Raw genomic sequence first — 12,492 nt, 5'->3', positions numbered from 1 at the left:
CAAAGGCTGTTTTATATGTGCATATACATCCAAAGGCTGTTTTATATGTGCATATACATCCAAAGGCTGTTTTATGTATGCATATACATCCAAAGGCTGTTTTATGTATGCATATACATCCAAAGGCTGTTTTATGTATGCATATACATCCAAAGGCTGTTTTATGTATGCATATACATCCAAAGGCTGTTTTATGTATGCATATACATCCAAAGGCTGTTTTATGTATGCATATACATCCAAAGGCTGTTTTATGTATGTATATACATCCAAAGGCTGTTTTATATGTGCATATACATCCAAAGGCTGTTTTATATGTGCATTTCTCTTTCCTCTGGCTGATTTTACACCTAGCTTTCAAAGTAAGCCCTATTGCCAGGCGTGGTGGTGCACGCCTTTAATCCCAGCACCTGGGAGACAGAGGCAGGCGGATCGCTGTGAGTTCGAGGCCAGCCTAGTCTACAAAGTGAGTCCAGGACAGCCAAGGCTACACAGAGAGACCCTGTCTCAGGGGGGAAAAAAAGCCCTATTATTATCCTGTTCTGCAGAGGAGGAAACTGAGGCCCAAAGGGGCAAAATCCCATGCCCAGGAGTGACAGAAGAAGGCTGTGGCTCTGAGTTGGCTGTGGCCCTTTACTGCTGCGCAAGGGCCCCACTGTGAGTCCGCAGCTGGCCCTGATGGGTAGTGTTACCAACTTGATAGAATCTAGAATTGCCAAGGGGACAGGCCTCTGAGTATCCCTTAGGGGCTTATCTTAATTAGGTTAGTGGAGGGGGAAAGACATGCCCACTGTGGGTGTCACATTCCTTAGGGGTGAGTCCTGGACTATATAAAAAAGGTGACAGCTAGCTAGAAACAAACTTTGCTTGCTCTCTGCTTCTTGATTGCAGGTCAATGTGACCATCTCCTCAAGTCTCCTCCGTTGTGACTTCCATGGCCTAGAACTGTAAGCCAAGATAAGCCCTTTCTCCCTGAAGTTGCTTCTGTCCTGGCATTGCATCACAACAGGAAAGTAACTAAGGAAAGCAATCGAGTCAGGGGGTTGCCTTTGTAGTCAATTTACCAGTATGGCCCAATAATCTTTCTTATTGGGCCTATAATTATTGTTACAGCAGTATTTTCTAACCCGCTAGGAATCAATCAAGACACAGACACCTGTTATATTTTAAAATAGCCTTAGTTAACCTGGGACAGGGCAGATATTAAACCCCTAAACTACTTCCTATAGTGGGGCAGGTATCCCATACCATGCCATCTGCTTCTAGTAATTTCTATCAAGCTACATCCCATCCATAACCCCAAATACTTACTAATGTTCTTCATCTGGGCCAAATCTCCATCCACGCCGGCCATGTGCTTCTCTTCCGCCTAACCATGGTGGCCTTCCTCCTTCTCCCTTCTCCGCCGGCCCCTCTTTCTCCTAGGATTCTCTCTGTCTCCCCTAGCCCGGGAACCTTAGCTTCGCCCATCCTATTTACCCTGCCCAGGTGTGTGAGCCTTTTACTGGTCAAACAGGTTAGGCTCTTAGGCAAGGTACAGGTGGAGCAGAGAGACCGCAAGCAGTCATTAGCATCAAAATACACTAGACCAACCAACCTCCAACAGGTTGCCCCTTTATTATCTCTGTGGGTGTTTGGAAAAGCTGGATCAACACCAGGAGGGCCCATAGAAGCCTGCTAGCCTCAGACTCTGGTTCGGCTCCATCTTTGGGCCTCTCCGTAGAACCCTGCCCCAGAACTCACTGGGTTCTGTTCTGAGCCTGAACAGACCCTCAATCACCTGACCACAATGTCTACAGCCCACTGCCAGGCCACAGGGAGTCTTGTTTGCTGACTTCTGGCTTCATAGTAAGCTCTGCACTCCCTAGGGAGAAATACAAAACAAAACAAAAACAAAACCACAACTCTCCCCAGATTGGCTTGTGATGTCTGTGAAAAGAAACAATACACAGCCTTTGTGTTTTTCTAAAAAAAAAAAAAAAAAGAAAGAAAGAAAGAAAAGAAAAAAATTACTGAAACAACAACAAAAAAAATCCAGTTTGCACTCTTGAATTGAGAGAAATAAGTAAACACTATTTCCTAAATCTATATTCACTGGGAAGCATCCTTTTATTATATTTATGCGAAAACATGAGTCAAATCTCATCCCAGGCCGAGTGAAGACACATTCAATAATAAAAACGCAAACGCTGTTTGTGGAGAATTACAGAGGATCAAGTTTCTGGCCTATTGTGAGGAGTGGTTTAAAATTAAGACTTTTAAGCTTCATGTATCCCAATTTTATTTTGCAATAATCCATGCCTTTAACTCGCCCTGTTTATATTTGCTCCGAATAATGTAGCCAAAAATCCAGCAAGCGCTGATTGTGAAAAGGGTAACTCATTATCTGCTTCCGCCCAGGAATAACAGAGGGAGAGAAAAGAGGGTGTTTGCTCGCGCCCCCACAGTTCTTGGGAAATATTTGCTCTCAGACATTTGGTAATATTGTGGAGAGCTTGCGTTTCTACACGGGAGCTTTGCAATTTTAAAAAAAGGTACTTAAGAAGAGCAGAGAGGAGATGACAAAGGTTTGTGCCTACAGCTCAGGTCCCGGGGGAGTCCCATCGGCAAACCCACCTGAGACATCCCAGGTACCTGCAGAAACTTCCGGCGAGCACTGATTGGCTCAGGAGAGCCTCAAAAACAGCAAGGAGGACGTCGTGGTCGGGCTGGAGGGACTTGGCTAGGAAGAGAAAAGCCTGCTCACAGCTGTGGGCCCCCCCCCCCCGCTGAGACACTCAGCACACTGGCTCACTGGGACGAGGTGGCACTGAGTTGAGGTCACCCAGGAGAAGAGAAGTTGTCTTCAGGGCTGGATTCTGGGCAGCCTGGAATGTGCGATTTCCCCCCTTGAACTCAGCCCCTCAGGCTCCCCACACCCCCACTCCCAGCCCCACTGCCTTCCCGTTCCTCTCTTCCCTCTTTCCACCCGCCTTGGACTCTGATGGGTGTATTCCCATTACTGCCACGCCTCAAAGTCCCTGACCTTTACGTAGTGTGTGTTTAGCTCTTTCCAGAGCACGGTACCTACACGAATCTTTCTTAAACTGGATACACACATCCCTGGGGACTCCCCCGCCCCTCCCCCATCGGTGCACTGAAGAATATATGAGCCACACGACAAACATGGCGGGTCCCGCTGGCATTGAGATTACCCAGTGGTGAGCAACTTGAAACACGGTCTCTGTGTTAAAAGGAGCAACGCAAATGCATTATGGAGCTGAATGCAAAATTCCCATGAATTTTTAAGCTGCAGTAAGACTTCAAATAAATGCGGAGCTTGCGGCAGGCTGTTTTAAGCTACGCCTCCCCAAACCCGCAGGACACCTGTTTACTCTCCTCTGCAGTTGGGGCTTTGCTTTGGTGGGAAACTTCCAAGTAGCTCTGCCTTACTTTGTCACATAGAATCCTCAGCACGGGCCCCTTGAAAAGAAAGACAATTTGAGAGGTGGAGAAACAGAGAGGCAGGGCAGCTTGCTCCAAGTCAGCTGGCAAGCTGAGCCAAAGTGTCCAGATGTTCTAGGCCATTCCATGGCAAGGTACTGCCAAGTGTTCTGAGCTACTGGGAGCAAGGACCAGAGATGGGGACAAGGCATTGGTGGGGGTGGGGGCCGGGGTTGGGGGGGGGGAGTACTAAAGAGGATGTTTTGAGATACATACCTAAAAACTGCACCTGCAACCGACAGCTTCAAAAACTCTTGAGTAAGCAGGAGCGTCAAGTCTGGAGGCTTAGACCTTGGTATCTACCATTCTGATGTTTCTTCAATAAGCCACTGCCAACTGCCACTCCCAGAAAAGCAGAGAAGCTGGCATCATGGCTTCTAGTTCTTTCTGGAAAGATCCAAGGGGCAAAAGGTGACCACAGAGAATTTAGTGGCCCTATTGCATCCTTCGGTACCTGTTGTTGTCAGGGCAGGTGCTTTGGCGTCTGGGTCTCTGAGTCCAGCAGGATTCTGGAGTCAGTGGCTGAATGGCCAATGGGAAGTGAGATTGGAGTCCAGATCAGGATCATGGAATCCAGCTCCTGCTTGAGGCCAGCAAAAAGAGTTCTGTCCCTTGGGGCTGGAGAGATGGCTCAGTGGTTAAGAGCGCCACCTGCTCTTCCAAAGGTTCTGAGTTCAAGTCCCAGCAACCACATGGTAGCTCACAACCATCTATAATGTGATCTGATACCCTCTTCTGCAGATAAAAGCACTCATATACAATAAATAAATAAATAAATAAATAAATAAATAGTTCTGTCCCATCACTCCAAAAAGGCTGGACCCTTGCTCCCTCTAGCTCTAACACAGGGTTTAAGACCAAGGGCCCCATAGCCAGAGCTATCTGGGTTCAAATCCCAGTTCTACCACCAACTAGCTGTGTGCCTTATAGGTCTGTGATTTGCCTCACTCATCTGTCACTAGAGGTACTCTTTGTACCTGGCTCCGAGGGTCACTGGGAGGATAAAGTGGACAAATCCACTCAGTGTAGTGACCAAAGCCTGGGGCAACTATCCTCAATGAAGGTGGGACTTCATTATATAAATGAGGATAAGAAAAGAAGGAGCTGCAAGCCAAAAGACCCGCTCTACAAAAGCCATGGCATCTAAGATGAGCGGATAGGGAGGGAGGTCACACCCAGTACCTCCCTCAGCGATTCCTGTCGTATCAGGCTTACACAGCAACCCTTGTGTTTCATCCATAGTGAGGTAGAAGTCACCTACTGCCTCCCCATCTTTCCAGGGCCCGGGGATTGGTTAGTGGAAACTGAGGAAGCCATAGACATTTCTCATTGAACCTAGGCAGCTCAGGCCATCGGAGTCCAAGGCAGAAGCCAGCCAGAAGGAAGTAACCCAAGTTCTACAATACCTTTTAGACAACTGGACTGGAACACAGCCCCTTGGCTCTAGGATAGGAAGATATCATGAAGGCAAAAAAACGATCTCTACATTCAAAGGTCTCAGAGTCTAGGGCTGGAGGTACAGCCCACAGAAGGGCACCTAGACAGCATGCACAAAACCCTCCGTTCCGTCTTCAGTAGTATCCCCCCAAAATAATAATAATAAGGGGAGCTAGAGAAACAGTTCAGCAGTTAAGATGGCTTCCTCCTTTTCCAAAAGACACCCACATTGAGCAGCTTGCAATCTTCTGTAACTTCAGCCCCAGGGAGACCTGATGCCCTCTTCTGGCCTCTGAAGGCACTGCACCCATGTCTCACACACACACACACACACACACACACACACACACACACACACACACACACTCACTCACTCACACACACGCGCGCATCTCAAAAATAGCTATAAAGAAGTAAAAATCTCAGCATCTAGAGCAAAGATAATAAATCTACTAACAATGAAATGACAGCAGCAATAAATATGAGGAGAGAATAAGTCAGGATAAGGAGACAACGCTGGGGAAGGGGGCTTCAGTAAGATGGTTAGGGGAGGCCTCTGTTAGGAAAACAAAGAAATACAAACTACTTTATAAATAATGTTCATAATACAGACCATTATAAATAAAAAGCATTACCCAAAAAGAAGCAAACTGTAGAGTTATGACTGAAAAATGTTCCTGGCAGTGGAAACAACATGTGCAAAGGATGAGAAGGAACTGCGCTAAAAGGTCCAGTTTTTATTCTGTATGAAACGTAAATCACTTCTCAAAGCAAAGTAGCAGGTACCAAGTTCATCCATAGTAACCTAGGAGCCCAGAAGCTCCAAGATACCCCTAAAGTCTCCTCTAATCCTATTGGTCCCAGAAAAAGAAAAAAAAAACAGATTGTACAGTGGCCCAAATAACAGCAAAAAGCTCTATTTTCATGGCTGGAGATGACTCAGTGGTTAGGAGTACTTGCTGTTCTTCCAGGGCTTGAATTCAGTCCCAACACCCATGTTGGACAGCTCACAATGGTAGTTCCAGATCCAGAGAGGTCAGACGCCCTCTTCTGGCCTCCTCAGGCATCCGTACCCTCGTGCGGATACCCGCGCATACCCACGCACAGGCACACACACAATAACAAAAATAAATATTTTTGAAGTTCTGTTTTCATTGTTAGAAAGAAAAAAAAGTAAGCCAGGCACAGAGTGTGCACACCCGTAATCCCAGCATTCAGGGAGGTAGAGGCAGGCAGTTCACTATGAGTTCGAGGCCAGCCTGGTCTAGGAAGCAAGCCCAGGCCAGTCAAGGCTACACAGAGAAACTCTGTCTTGAAAAATAAAAAAATAAAAATAGAAAGAAAAAAAGAAAAAAAGAAAGAAAAAAGTACCAATGAGTGCTGCCTCTCCTGACACTGAGCTGCGGCTAATGTAGAGATCACAGAGGCAGGTACCCGTACACTGTTAGCAGCAAGCCTGGAAATCAAACCAAAAAGACCTGGAAAAGAGACACAGCAAAGGGAACTTCCTTCCTAAATGAGCCTTTCAAATTGCTGCAGGGCACCCCAGAGGGTCTTCAAAATGCCAGGCTCAGAGTTTGATAATGTTTTCCAGGCAGGTATGTCCCCACCAGGGGCACCCCAGGGCCTGTGAGGTTTCCTAGAGGTCTTGTTGTCATCATCAGAGAAGGCTGCGACTCACAAAACATAAACCAGCCAGGTGAATGGCAGGGGGGCCTCCCCTGGGTTGTTTTCCTTCGTTTTCAGACAGTGCTGAGGTGTGGGAGACGCTCTCTCCATCTTAAGGATTGAAACGTAGAAAATCAGAGAAGGGGAAATTTTTGTTCAATCGCGTGCAGTTTTAGTTAACTAGAAACCTGGTCATTTCGAAAGGCCAGAAGCTCTTGGTTAAGATGGGAAGTCAGATACCTCACAGCTGAGCTTAGCAGCCAGGAGATAGCCTTGATGAAGCACCTACTACGAGCCAGGCACACAGTAGGCAGCCTTCAAACCTTATCCTGTTCAGTCCCCGCCATCGCGCTGACAGAGTGTAGTGTCCCTTACCCATGCAGGATGAAGATATAAGCTCACAGGGTTTGGGGCCCTTGCCCAAGGTGGACAACTATTAAACCATTAAACACCAGGACTTAAGAAGAGTCCCACCCAGTGGCCAATCCAGCTCTGGGAATCCACAGCTGTCACTGTCTTTGGGATCAGAGCACCCCCGCTGTGACCCTAGCCTCTGCAATGACTTGCTGTGCGACCTTGGGCCCATTGCTTCTCTCTCTCTAGGCCTGCTTCCTCGTCCACTAAGGGAGGGAATAGGTGACGAGATCAGTAAGTGGCCCCAAGTCTATGAGGATCAAAAAGCAGACATCCAGCCAGGTGTGGAAGAGCACACCCGTCATCTCAGTGTGCAATCCTGCGGGGCAATCCTGAGTTGAAGGCTAGTCTGGGTTACATAGTAAGATCCCATCTCAAGAAAGAAAAAAGAGGGGAGGAAGGTGGAGGGAACTGAACAGAGGGGAGGGGAAGAAAGAGGGGAGAGAGGAGAAAGAAGCGCAGGGATGGAAACTCAAGCCAAGGCTGGTCATCTGTTGACCTTCTTCCTGGTGTTGGAGAGGGGGTGGCAGGTCCCTGATACTTTGCGCGTGTCCTTCAGAATGTGCCCCTTACCCTGCACTGCCCCATAACCTCCTGTCTCAGCCTCTAGAGAAGTGATTCTCCAACTCGTGATCCTCTGGCCTCTGCCTTCTTCAGCAAATCCTCCTGGCGTGCGCCACCGTAGCTGGCTAGAGAAGAGATTCTCAACCTGTGGGTCCAGGCGTCACTTAAGCCCATGGGAAAATAGATATTTACATTATTATTATTCTTGACGGTAGCAAAATGCCAGTTACGAAGTAGCAGCAAAAATAATTTAATGGGGAGGCAGAGGCAGGCAGATCTCTGTGAGTTTGAGTCCAACCTGGTCTACAAAGTGAGTGCAGAGTAGCCAAGCCTACACAGAGAAAGCCTGTCTCAAAAAAAAAAACAAAACAAAACTATGGTTGAGGGTTACAACAACCTGAGACCCTTGTTAGACAGCCTCTCCTCACCACCTCACTGTCTGCCCTGAAATGGCCATTCAGTGTGTGTATCTGCACACACACACACACACACACACACACACACACACACACACACACACGTGTGCCCTCACTAACTCTACAAAAGGAAAAGAGCTGGGCTTTGGCTCTGCCCCTCCCCACAACTCTTCCTGGCCAGGTGGGGCCTTCAGTTCCTTCGCTCTGGCCACTTTCCACATTCACAGTCAATGGGATTCCCGGTGGGTGGCATCTTCTGGCCGCCCCCGGACCTTTAAATGCTGGTCAGAATCATCTGGCCTGACGCACCAGGTAGACATGGATGCAGGTTAGTTGGATGGTTGGAGGTCTGCTGTCTCCTTCTCCCAGGGGTTAGAGATTTGTTTCAGCTGCGGTATCCACTTATCCAACAATCTCTGCCCATTGCCCCAGCGCTTGTCAGGGTGCCCAGAGCAAAGCACAGACCTCCCGCGAGAGCAACTGTGTTCATCTGCACCCCTCACACCCCCCCTACTTACTCAGAGGATGCCGGGCCTCTCTCCATCCGTCCAGAGTTTGGATTCTCTGTCCAGGGGTGGGGCAGAGAGGCTGGACAGCACGGAAGGGGCCAGACGCAGGGCCTGGAGATGCACATCTGTGCTTCAAAGGGGAAAATGGGTTGGTGAGAACTAACTAAGCAGTAAACACCGGTACAACTCCAAGAAGTCAGGGCAGCGGCTCAGGGCGACTGGCAGGTCACAGAGTGACAAGGGAGGGATTCTCTGCAGGCAGGAGCATGAGGTGCCTGGGCTTCAAACTCCCCACCCCTGTAGGCACAAAAGGTTTGAGGGCTTCCACCAATGATCCTGGGATGTTTTTCTGCACAGTGGGGGTCACTGACTACTTAATACTTTTTACAAGAATTTCTCTATTCAGAAAACAATAGCCCTATTTCTATACTGAAAGAAAAGGTTGGAGAGAAGGAAAGAGGGTGAGAGGCTGGGGAGGGAACTACCGTATTTTTCAGAATATAAGACCCAGGTTTTTTTTTTAGAGCAGAAAAACAGTAAAAACAGCATTCGGACATAAGGCACGCCCTAATTTCTCCTCTCCCCATTTGGGGAGGGGAGTGCATCTTATGGTCCAAATAATATGGTAAATCAGATGAAGACCAGGGTGCCTTGAGCCCATAAGCTTGGAAGCAGTGGGGTTGCCGTGCCCTACTCCAGCTCAACCTTATTATCACACCTCCAGGTCACAAGCCAGCCTCCCTCCCACCTTGTACTCATCCCTGTGTGGTCAGAGCAGCAGGCAGGCACCCAGCTGCCCCCCACATCCTCAAAGGGAGCCTCATGCAGAAACAGTGTCCAGGAGCCAGTGTGAGGCCATCTGCAAACAGGCTTTTAAGACCCACAAAGGAAACCCACAGTGGAGGTTATGACTCTTGGCGTGACTCTCAGGGACACATTGCCTTTGTGCAAAGCAAGCACCATTCCCCATTGAGAATGCTGCTCCCAGCTACTCCCCAGCCTCAGCATCTCAGTGGCCTCCTTATAAACCAGATCTCAAAGGGAGACGTTCAGCACAGGGTCTGGTGCACAGTGGACCTCAAGAAAGCCAACTCACACTGGTACACACGGAGTCCTGCCTCGGTGGCAAGTGAGCTAGTGACATGGCTGAGAGCATGGGTCTCTCATTAACAACATGAAGGAACCCCAAGTGGCCCTTTGGTGACCATTAGGCAGCTGGCAATGCCTGAGGAGTTTTGACAGAGGGAAAATCGATTGAGTTCACAACCAAGGGAAAGGACCCTATTTGTCAGGAGACTTGTTTTTTTTGTTTGTTTGTTTTGTTTTGTTTTTTGGTTTTGTTTTGTTTTTTTTTGTTTGTTTGTTTGTTTTGTTTTTCGAGACAAGGTTTCTCTGTGTTAGCCTTGTCTGTCCTAGACTTGCTTTGTAGTCCAGGCTAGGCTCGAACTCACAGTGATGATCCGCCTGCCTCTGCCTCCCCAGTGCTGGGATTAAAGGTGTGTACCACCACGCCCAGCCAGGAGACGATTCTTGCACAAGAAAAGAAGGAAAGGCTCTGAGAGTGTGTGTGTGTGTGTCAGCGGGTGGGTCGGGGTGTGCATCTGGTGTATACACATATGCGTGTTCAGAAGCTGTACCACTCTCTACCTTATTGAGACGAAGTCTCTCGCTGACCCAGGAGTGAAGCTGGCAGCCTACAAGCCCCTGGGACCCTTCAAGGCTCTGCCTCCTACCGCACTGGGGCTAGAGGTGTATGTGGCCACACCTGAATTGTGCGTGGATGCTGGGGAGTCGAACACAGGGATTCTTCATACTTGCACAGCAAGTGCTCTTATACACTGAGCCATCTTCCCAGCCCACTACACAGCCTTCTCATAAGCATGAGGTGGGGGATGGTGCTCACTCCCATCCAGGCTGCTCCAGAGCAGATGAAGCCAGGCAGAAAGCCACTGCTTGGGCAGGCCATTGCATGCATAAGGAGTCAAAGCATGGAGCAGCAGGCACCCAGCTGGGGTCCACCGCGAGGGAGCCACCTGAAGGGTGGCCCTCTAGAGACCCATGACCATCTTTCCTGGACTCTGGCCCCCAGAATCCATGTGTCCATAACCACACCACATCTACAGCCCACACTGGCCAGCCCCAGCCAGGGCAGGGGAGGGACATCATTCTCTGTCCAGTCTACGGTTCTGTCAAAGCTGGTATATGCCAGGGAGACAGATGAACACCGTGTAGGAGGCAGCAGAACATGACATGCACACAAATAAAGACGGGCCACGTCAATCTGCCAAGTCCCTCTTCCAGAGGGGAAAAACCCCCTCAGGGCCTCTTGTCACCTGCATGGTGGCATCTGTGTCCCCTCCCAAGCAGCCAGAGCTGACTGGCGGAGCTTCCCTGCAGTCCGTTTCTCCTCTCCCAGGACTCTGCTTAGAGTGCTGTGGAACGCTGATCAGCTAGAGCCTCCCCATCAGACGAGCTCCTACCCATCCTCAATACCTTTCACAAATGCCCACTCCTTTGTGTATCTCCTCAAGCTACCCTGGCATATTCCAATTCTCAAAACACCCGGTGTGAGTGTTTATTTCAGCAGTTATCATCCTGTTTCTTTTTGCTTTGTTTTGCTTTTTTTTTTTGATTGATTGTTTGCTAATCTATGGACGGTTGTTTGTTTGTTTTTCTTGACAGTGCTGAGGAGCAAACCCAGAGTCTTGTACACGCTAGGCAAGGAGGGCTCTAACCACTGGGCTACATCCCCAGGCCAAGCTGTGAACTCTCCGGGGCAAAAACTGTACTAAGCAAATGCCTGTCTAATAAAAAAAATATGATCGAGACATAAATGTGGGAAAACTACTGTCCCTCAGCAGAGGCAACACTCAGCTCCCCGCAGTGAGAAAAATGAAAACCCTAACAAAACGAGATGTGCAGGCAAGGACGGAGGTGCATGGCTGTGAGCCCAGAAATCAGGAGGCTGAGGCAGGAGGAACAGGAACTCAAGGTCATCCTCAGCTACATAGTGAGTTTGAGGCTAGCCTGGACTACATGAGACTCTGTCTCAAAAAAAAAAAAAAAAAAAAAAAAAAAAAAAAGAGGAGGAAAAGGGAAGCAGAAGAAGAGGAAGAGGAGAGCGGATTCACCAGGCAAAGGCCCTTGCAAGCTTGATGCCTGACTTTGATCCCTGGACCCACGTGCTAGAGAGCGCCTACTCCAAGTGACCTCTGACCTCCACATATGTACCATTGCATGCACGCACATAAAACACATTAAAAATAAATGAATATAAACGCACTCTAAACATTTAAACCTCATTTGTCAAAAGAATAAGGTAGTTCTGTTTCCGATATTGATCACTGTTCATTTCAAAGCCAGCCAAAGATGCCCATCACTTCACTCAACACCGTCTCTCTCCTCCACAAAACCCTACAGGTCTGCCCTGGCAAGACAGGGGACAGATCCCAGAGCCCGGAAAAGCCAGCAGGTTGTCCTTGTGAAGGAGACCCCAAAGTCATGCAGAACCCCAGACCTCCACACACCCCTGTGTAGCATCTCCTCCCCTCTCCGTGGAGCTCCTCCCCTGGCACACACAGGTATGTGCACATGTGCACATGTATGCATCTCCATCTTTGCATGTGCCCTTCCTTTTGTCATTGACCCTCAGGTAGGCAGGCTTTGGGCTTCTGGGGGTGGCAGGCCCTTCAGCATTTACACAAGTTAGCATTTCTGTCCAAGAACTCAGGGTCATCTGGGGACTCCTTTTCCTGAAGCTTGTCAAGATCACCTTCCAAATGCAGAGCTGCACCTGCATCCTTTCCTCTGCTCCCTGGAACCCCTGGAGGGGGACTGAAGGAACGGATCAAATTCTTAATTTGAGCAAACCTCTCCAAGTGTAGGCAGGGGGTAAAGGGGGCCATTGGGTATGTCGGAGGCATTTGGAAGAAAGAGCTGCCTGGAAAGGACGTCTCACTGCTGTTCCACAGACTGCTTCCCCATGAGGGACCCAATCCAGC

The sequence above is a fragment of the Acomys minous genome (genome assembly GCF_964271855.1).
Source record: "Acomys minous genome assembly, chromosome: 6".
Lineage (NCBI taxonomy): Eukaryota > Metazoa > Chordata > Mammalia > Rodentia > Muridae > Acomys > Acomys minous.
This window is presented reverse-complemented; position numbering follows the sequence as displayed.